At 39.9% G+C, this 8,523-nt stretch overlaps 1 protein-coding gene across 2 annotated transcripts in view; it reads left to right on the top strand.

Annotated features, from left to right (window-relative positions):
• The first annotated feature begins 1,981 nt into the window (after nucleotides 1–1,981).
• camkvl (CaM kinase-like vesicle-associated, like) overlaps nucleotides 1,982–8,523 on the top strand; it is a 47,118-nt gene continuing 40,576 nt past the window's right edge. The window contains exon 1 of one of the 2 annotated variants that reach the window (XM_051880707.1): nucleotides 1,982–2,171. The gene's annotated coding sequence lies outside the window, so the exon portion shown is untranslated. The remainder of the gene's footprint in view (nucleotides 2,172–8,523) is intronic. The other variant, XM_051880708.1, reaches the window with a different exon arrangement.

Here is an 8,523-nt window from a genome sequence, read left to right as displayed (position 1 = left end):
TTCTTTCGCTTCATACAAACACAACTGCTGCCATTTTGTGTCTCAGTTATTGAATCAAGTGAAGATTACCTAAGAGGACTTCACTATTAATGTTACTGTAATATTGATAATTGTTTTGTGTATTGTAGGCCTAAAAGAATTTGAATCAATATTTCATGTACACTTATTTAAAGTGTATTAATGTACAGTCACATTATCACAAAATAAAAGACTGTACATTATCCTTTATATATCCATATCTACTACTGCTCTGTGTTGCTAGCCATAATGAACTCCTTGAGGCTATAAGTGTGTGTTTAGCACAATGAGTTTTGATGTTGAATTTCTCTCCATATTATGTTGCATTACCATCTAAATTAGAGCACATTAAATTTTATGTTCTGATCTGTCAGGTATAGTTATCATGGAATGACGTGATAGTTATTTTCTTGAGAAAACAAAAATAATTGAGCATATTCGCAGTCAAAAGCGGAAGCAACACACGCACAGGGTTAGTTCCTGCATAATTACACAGCCATCTGTCCGTATCCCATTGGCACACTATAGACCTTGTACAGCATCGCTGCCCTGATCTCTGTTTGGTTCAATGGTTCATCCCATTAAGAAGAGACTAGCTCTTCCCAGAGAGATATAATGGCTATCGACTGGAAGAAAGGACTTTTCATTTTCCCATCTGACTGATGAACTTCATAATGGCGTGAGACCATGCAGATTACCAAACTCATCCTTACATGCTGAGATGCCAGTATTATTTCGTTTGTGGAACACTACTGGTATGTCTAAAGCTTTAATGACAAAATAAACCCCCACAAAACTCATTAAGAAACTCTGATATATTATCTCTTGTCACTGCACGTTAACGCACAATACTATTCTGCTTTCCTGAGCGAGAGCCTATAAAATGTCCAAGTAAAAACAAAACTGGACACAAGAGTAAGAGATTTTCGCCACCCCACCGTGCTTTTCATCTGATGCGCAGATAATGAAATGATTTTTGTTGCAGTTTAATCCGATGTAGTAATCCCGTCGCTCGCAATCTGCTAGTGCTTCTCAATCCTAGTCCTGGAGGGCTTTTGAATGTGTCCCTTATCTGACACACCCAGGTCTCGCAGTTTCTACTAAATAATGTTCTATTAACAAAGTTCGGGAGGAGCACGTTCAAATAATCTACCCAATCAGTGCGAGAGGAGGGGGGGGGGGTACTCTGGGTTTGGTGTCCTCTCCTCAGACAGCACGTCAAATACGCATATTTTATGTTATATCTCATTAAATGTAAGCGTGAATGAGCCAATTATATAAATCAGGTGTTAAATAAAAGAGACACACAAAATGTGCAGTGGGGTCCAGAATTGAGAACCACTGCATTAGTCACTGCAAATACTTTCGGATACTATTAAGAAGTATATGCTTTGTCAATTCAATCATATCTGATATAGCCTATGTGTGTGTGTGTGTGTTTGTGTACAATTATGCATTAAAAGAGAGGAATTTGTGTAATAGTGTGTTGGGCATTACATTGTTTTCTTTCTTTTTTTATGAAGGCTCTCATAGATTGCGTGGGGCCCAGATGAAGGGGTCCAATAAGGTCCAATAGGGTATATAGCTAATTAATTGGATCCAGGGAAGAGGAAGTCCATAAAATCTAGTCCCAGGCCCTGTGAATAGTGATGGCCCTGGCTATAAGCAAAAATAGTAGGCCCTACAATCGCATAAGCCTACATGTGGGGACCGGCCAATGCTCACAAGGAAAATGGCTAATTAAACATTTTAATTATGATCAAAAAACGCAGAAATGTTTGTGTGATGGTTTTGAGAAAATATCAACACCGTAAAAACACAATAGAAGTCAATGGAAACATCTATGTGTGAGTGTGTGTGTATGTGTGTGTGTGTGAGAGAGAGAGAGAGAGAGAGAGAGAGATAGAGCAAACTGGAGAGGGAGGGAGAGATTCGGTGATCCAGATGAAAGCAGAGATTATTTATTTCTCTGGGGAAGAGAGAAAGAGGGAGGGAGGGACAGACAGCAGCATTGCTCGCATAGTCTTGTCAGAACTGCGCCGATCTAATGCGTCTCTCATAAACGAGCCATTAACAGCCGATCAAGGGCTCGCAGTCTTCAAAGTTTGGATTTCCTCATCTATCCCGTGCGTACTCTGTGCCAATCCGAGCAGGTAAAACAACTTTGGTATATTGTCTCAGATTTTTGTTTTATGTCTTTCCTCTAAAGCGTTTCCTTTTTATCAAATAGCACTGCAAAACAGGCGGAACATCTGTTGAAACAAACCAGGGCATCACGATTTCTTTCATTTCGACCCATGTTCAAGTTTATAGATTGCGCTAGAGTTTGTGAGGGAAGCAGTCGTATTAAAATCAACCTGTCGATGTGTGAGGTTGAGATGCTGTTTCTCAGCGCGAGATTGCCTCAAGTGTTGCGTGTTTTAATTATTCTTGAAGTAATTGGAGCCCTGACCGCATTTACACTGAAAAGTTGTTTAACACGTGATTTTCAGGCTACCCTTTAAAAAAAGAACAGCGAGAGCGTGAGAGAAACAGTTGAGCTTTCTGATTAGCGACGTTGCATCGCTTCGCGTGAGATTTTCGAAACTATTTTAAGAGCAGGTGGACTAGTGCCGAATAATGTAACGATAAATAGCCATGAAATCAGAGCGAGACTGGTTTGAAATAACAAATTAATTATTAATAAGGCACATACTATGACATACGGTTCCCTAATGGGTTTATCAATGTGTTTTTGTGTGCTTAGTGATCATTACTCGTGACTGAGCACTTGTGTTCTTGTCGCATTTTTTTCCTCCTATTGTCATGTTGTCCTTGCCATTACTGAGATATTCAGCCATTTATTGTACAAGTAGGCTTAACTCGAGAGTGGTTGTTTAGGGCTGAGAGAAATTCAGGGTCAGCCTGTGTGCGTATACAGCTTTGCTTTATTGCCACATGACCTCACAAATTTAGTGACATAACATATTTAACATGCTGAAAATCAAGGACATTTGAAGTGGTATTTACTATTTGAAAGGCTCAAAAGATGTTTTATTTTCCTTCTAATAAAGTCGACACATTTTATGTGTAGTGTAGGTTATCTTAGTATAAAACATTTATGTAGTTCTCACTAATATAGATTCAAAAGTCTCTCTCTCTCTCTCTCTCTCTCTCTCTGTGTGTGTGTGTGTGTGTGTGTGTGTGTGTGTGTGTGTGTTCTGAATGCATAATAAAATATCCACAAACACACATTGACATTTTGATGACATTTTTAATTTCCATTGGAGTTTCACCTGTTTTGAAAAAGTTGACTTTTTCAAAACAGGTGCAACTCTAATGAAAATTAAAAACGGTTGGTTTTTGGTTTTGTTACACTAATTCAAATGAATCTTTGTCAAATCATTGTATTTTTGGAGTCCCACTCATCTAGTTCTCTGTCATTAATGTTTATTATTGTTTTCAGTCAGTCATTATAACCAGATGTCTTCAACGTTTTCATGAAAATGATTATGTTCTTACATTGCAAAAGCATTAAAATACTCATTACTGTATTTTATCTTTTGGTTGAAATTGTTTAAATATTCAGGGTTTATTTAATGCATCATTTCATTTTATTTTTTACAATCAATAATCGGCGGTGCCATCACTACAGTAGAATAACAGACTCCATGTTGGTCTTATCATTAATAGTCCATTGAAGATATGCCTGCCCTCAAGTTCTTTGTTAACAGGGTTCTGTGAATTGCTAAACACATTGAAAGAAATCCAATGCTTTGTAGACAGAAAACATCAGACAAATTACATCTGAGATCTTCATTATATTAACATTTCAGCTAAACTTCATAAACAAAAGCATGACAATTAGGGATTTGGTATGTTTAACATTATATACAGAGCCCATCTATTTGATGGCAGTACTTCCGTTCAGTAACGTCCTGCCTTGCTGTATGATGATATAGATATCACTACTGTCAAACCTTCTAGAGCTTTCAGCTGCAGGTTGTAGCTGCTGAAACAGGGACTGTTTTACCCCATGCCACACTTAAATAGTCTTTGCAGCCAGAGAGGTGTTTGTGAAAGTGACAGACGCACCCACAGGTGAGCTGTGAACTCGGCTGAAATTTTGCACATCCTTTTAACACATAGCAGCATGATGCTGGAATTCCTAGCTAACACTCATTTACAGGATTTCACAAATGCTAAGCTTCTAGAACAGATCTGTTATAAATGGTTAATGGCCATGACCGACTCCAATTCAGAATGTGCCAAAAACCGGCGGTTGAGCGGAAGAGCAAATGGGCCACAGTGGATTAGCAATAAAAATAAACAAACAAAAAAAAGTTGGGAGTGTGGATGTGGGATTGCATTACAAGAATGAAAGAGACAAAATGAAATGCAAATACATTCATTGGTGGTCTAGAAAATGCAGCCCCGTTAAAATCTTATCCCCTAAAAATAAATATGTTTGGGTAGCATTCAAGACCATTCAAGTCATCAGGGTCAGCTATGGGGTAGAGTATTAATCTCTGCCAGGATGTTTTTTTGGCATTTTTATTTCTATAACTTTTGTTTATTTATTTATCTTGAAGTTATATTTTTGGCCTTTCTACTATTATTTGAATAGGATAAAGAAAGACATGAAACCACTGGATAAGAGAGGAGAATAAGATCAGGAAAGGACCATGAGTCAGGATTCAAACTTGGGTCACCCAAAGTGCTGTTGCACCATATGTCGGAGCGCTGCCTGTAAGGATATATGGCTCTGACTACAGTGCAAAAAATATCCTGTTAAATTTACCACAAAACAGCTGTGGTTGCCAGGAGTTCACCATAAAAAATATGGTGACAATGTTTCAGTTTTTACGTGATGGTATTAGGTACACTTTATTATTAGGTACACCTTGCTAGTACTGTGTTGGACCCCCTTTTTGCCTTCAGAACTGCCTTATTTCTTTGTGGCATAGATTCAACAAGGTTCTGGAAACATTTTCTCAGAGATTTTGGTCCTTATTGACATGATAGCATGATGCTGCAAATTTGTCAGCTGCATATTCACGATGCGAATCTCCCGTTCCACCACATCCCAAAGGTGCTCTATTGGATTGAGATCTGGTGACTGTGGAGGCCATTTGAGTATAGTGAACTCATTGTCATGTTCAAGAAACTAGTTTGAGATGATTTTAGCTTTGTGACATGGCATGTTATCCTGCTGGAAGTAGCCATCAGAAGATGTGGTCATAAAGGGATGGACATGGTCAGCAGCAATACTCAGGTAGGCTGTGGCGTTTAAACGATGCCCAATTGGTACTAAGGGTCCCAAAGTGTGCCAAGAATGGTCATTTAAGTTACTGTTGCCTTTGTATCAGCTCGAACCAGTCCGGCCATTTTTTTTCTGACCTCTGGAATCAACAAGGCATTTTCACCCACAGAACTGGATATTTTCTCTTTTTCTGACCATTCTCTGTAAACCTATGAGATGGTTGTGCGTGAAAATCCCAGTAGCAGTTTCTGAAATACTCAGACCAGCCTGTCTGGCACCAACAACTATGCCACATTCAAAGTCACTAAAAATCACCTTTCTTCCCCATTCTGATGCTCATTTTGAACTTCTGAAGATCGTCTTGACAATGGCTGCGTCTGAAAGCTTAGGCAGCTGACTTCTAGTGTTTGTGCACAAAGGTACCTCACAAAACTGATTTCGGACAGACTTCTAAGGCTGCATAACGGTCTAATAATTTACAACAAAATAGAGTTTTGGTGATAACTAAGCGAATATTTAATTACTACAATAGTAATTTCTCGCTAGAAATGACATCAAAAGTGGAAAACATTAGTCAAAAATTTATATTTACACACAAACTGACCACCAACCACTTTCAGATGGTTATTTTTTCAACTGTCTCAACTGTCACGGAATGGAACACACAGGATTGTGGGATATCAGATGCAGCGAAGGATACATGCTGACTTCAAAAATCGATCAGATAAAGGTATCTCAGGAGACAGAAAGTAAAGCTAACATTGGAATCGGACATGCCTTGATGCCTTCCTATTTTGGAATGCATCCTCCAAAGGCAGCATTTTTTAGATTTCGGACAGAGCCCATGTCTACATGAGTTGCTGCCATGTGATTGGCTGATTAGATATTTAATGAAAAATATGGTTTTATATTTCATTAAATGATATAATCTTATACCAAGCCTACTTGGACTATCAATAACAGAACATGATGAATTAGAGTTAATTGTAAGCTACCTGTCCAAAAAAACATGGCCAAAATTCCTATAGAGACGGTGCACCGCTTGGTCATACACACAAAAATAAATGATGCTAAACATAAAAGATGCTAAAATAATACAAATAAACATGAACTAAATAACATAAAATGTAACACAGAGCACCCTAATGTACATTACTGAAAACAAAAATGAGAAGAAACAAAACAATTTATATAAAATATATTCATATGTGATGTGTAACGTTGGGACTTCTGGGAATGTCCTTAAATTATATGGCAATTCGTAGTTTTTACTTGCAAAAAGATAAATAAATTTGACAGTATTTTTACAGTAAAAATATATAATGCAATGTAAATAATTTTAAATCACACATGTATGGTACAGTAACTTACAGTAAAGCAATTAAAGGTTTTTACTATAGCATTTTCACAGTATATTTCTGTAAAAAAAATACAAATATTTTTTACAGTGTACCTATAGGGTAGGCAATGTTCACTATCTGTCACTCACTTCGATGTTGTGCCTATGTAGTGACTCTAGGGGTCACACTTGGGAGCCCCAAACACCTCTGATACTTCAGAAAAGGCCAGTGAGAATTGGTGAGTTGAATTTGCATGCCACTCCCCTAGACATACAGGTATAAAAGGAGATTGCTTGCATCCACTCATTCAGATTTGTTCTTTGGAGCCGAGAAGATGCGTCTGTGATTCTCTCTGTTGTGGTTACAACAGACACAACACAGGCTGGGGCGCTATATGCAACGGGCCCGCAGCATCAGAGTCCTGGACAGGACCTTGACTACGTTGGCACATCAACTACCTAAAGTTGCTGGCTGTATTGCTGGCCCTGTGGATGTTTCGGCCGTTGATCCAGGGTAAGTATGTGTCAGTCCGGATGGAAAACACTGCGTCGATGGCATATAAATCTCCAAGGCGGTTTACGCTTACGTCGCATGTCACAACTTGCCCGCCATCTCCTCCTTTGGAGTCAGCAGCGTCTGAAGTCACTGCGGGCCACTCATATCCCAGGCAAACTCAATCGCACAGTGTATGTGCTGTCACAACAGGTGACCCTTCAAGGAGAGTGGAACTCCTTCCAGAGTTGGTCCAGCCGATTTTGAGTGGATTCGGAAAAGCACAGGTAGACCTGGTAGCTCCCCAGGAATCCTCCCACTGCCCACCATGGTATTCCCTGACCAAGACCCCTCTTGGCACAGACACACTGACACACAGCTGGCCCAGGGCCTACACAAATATGCATTTTCTCCAGTGAGCCTGATTGTACAGACACTGTGCGAAGTCAGGGAGGCCCACCCAGACTTGGTTCTTGGAGCTCACGCTCCTAAAAACAGGAGCCATTTTACAATCTCCAAGTTGAGCTGGTTTCATTTAGAGTGTTATCATGGATGAACAGGTACATTTCAGCTAACCGGCTGGGAGTACACCTTTCCCCTCCCTGAGGTAATAATGTGTACTTTTTTTGTGAGTTTCCTGTTCAGCGAACCCTGGACATCTTTCTAACCTCCAACACCCATCAGTAGCCGAATTTGGCGGAAGAATTTGATACCGTGCCTATTACACATGGTATGTCCCTTTTCAGGTGAGCTTGCGTAATTGGACTAAGTGCACCATATGTGCTGATTCCCTGACGGTAATCCCATATGATGTTTTCTTCACTGGTTGGTTTCCCTGACGGAAAACCCTGTATCTTCATTCTGCTTTGCTCTGCCACCAGTCACTGTGTCTGTAGAGCTCATCTCTTTTCAGGTAGGACCTACCACAAGGACTTTCTTCCATGTGTGGTACTTCCCTTTTTTGATAAGTCCATGTGATATATTCTCCACATGCTAATCTCCCTTTGGGCAGGATGTGGTCTCCACAGTGTCCTTTCTTCTGCATAGGAGAAAGAACACTTCCCCAGTGCTAACTCTTAGTCTGCACAGCTGTAAGTTTATTCTTATTCAAAAAATAAAAAAACAGAAAAGGTCAAAAACAGCTGAAGCGACCTATTCCCATTGTACCAGTTCCAAGTACTGTCCTCTGTCCCCCTGTGGTATGAGGGACTACACGGCTTACATGGGGCTTTGGGAAGGTTACGATGTAGCGAGGGCACTTGTTACCCAGCATGCAGCAGCTTGCCGGCATCTGCGCCACCAAACCTTGTAACATGGTTCAGCTTGTTGTGGATAGGGATTGACAGATGACAGATAGAGAACGTCTTGGTTACTGATGTAACCTCCGTTCCCTGATGGAGAGAATGATACATTGTGTTCCTTCTGCCACAC

This window comes from Ctenopharyngodon idella, chromosome 22 (assembly GCF_019924925.1).
Source record: "Ctenopharyngodon idella isolate HZGC_01 chromosome 22, HZGC01, whole genome shotgun sequence".
Taxonomy (NCBI): Eukaryota; Metazoa; Chordata; class Actinopteri; order Cypriniformes; family Xenocyprididae; genus Ctenopharyngodon; species Ctenopharyngodon idella.
The sequence above is the reverse complement of the archived record's forward strand: the minus strand, read 5'-3'. Positions and strand labels throughout refer to the sequence as shown.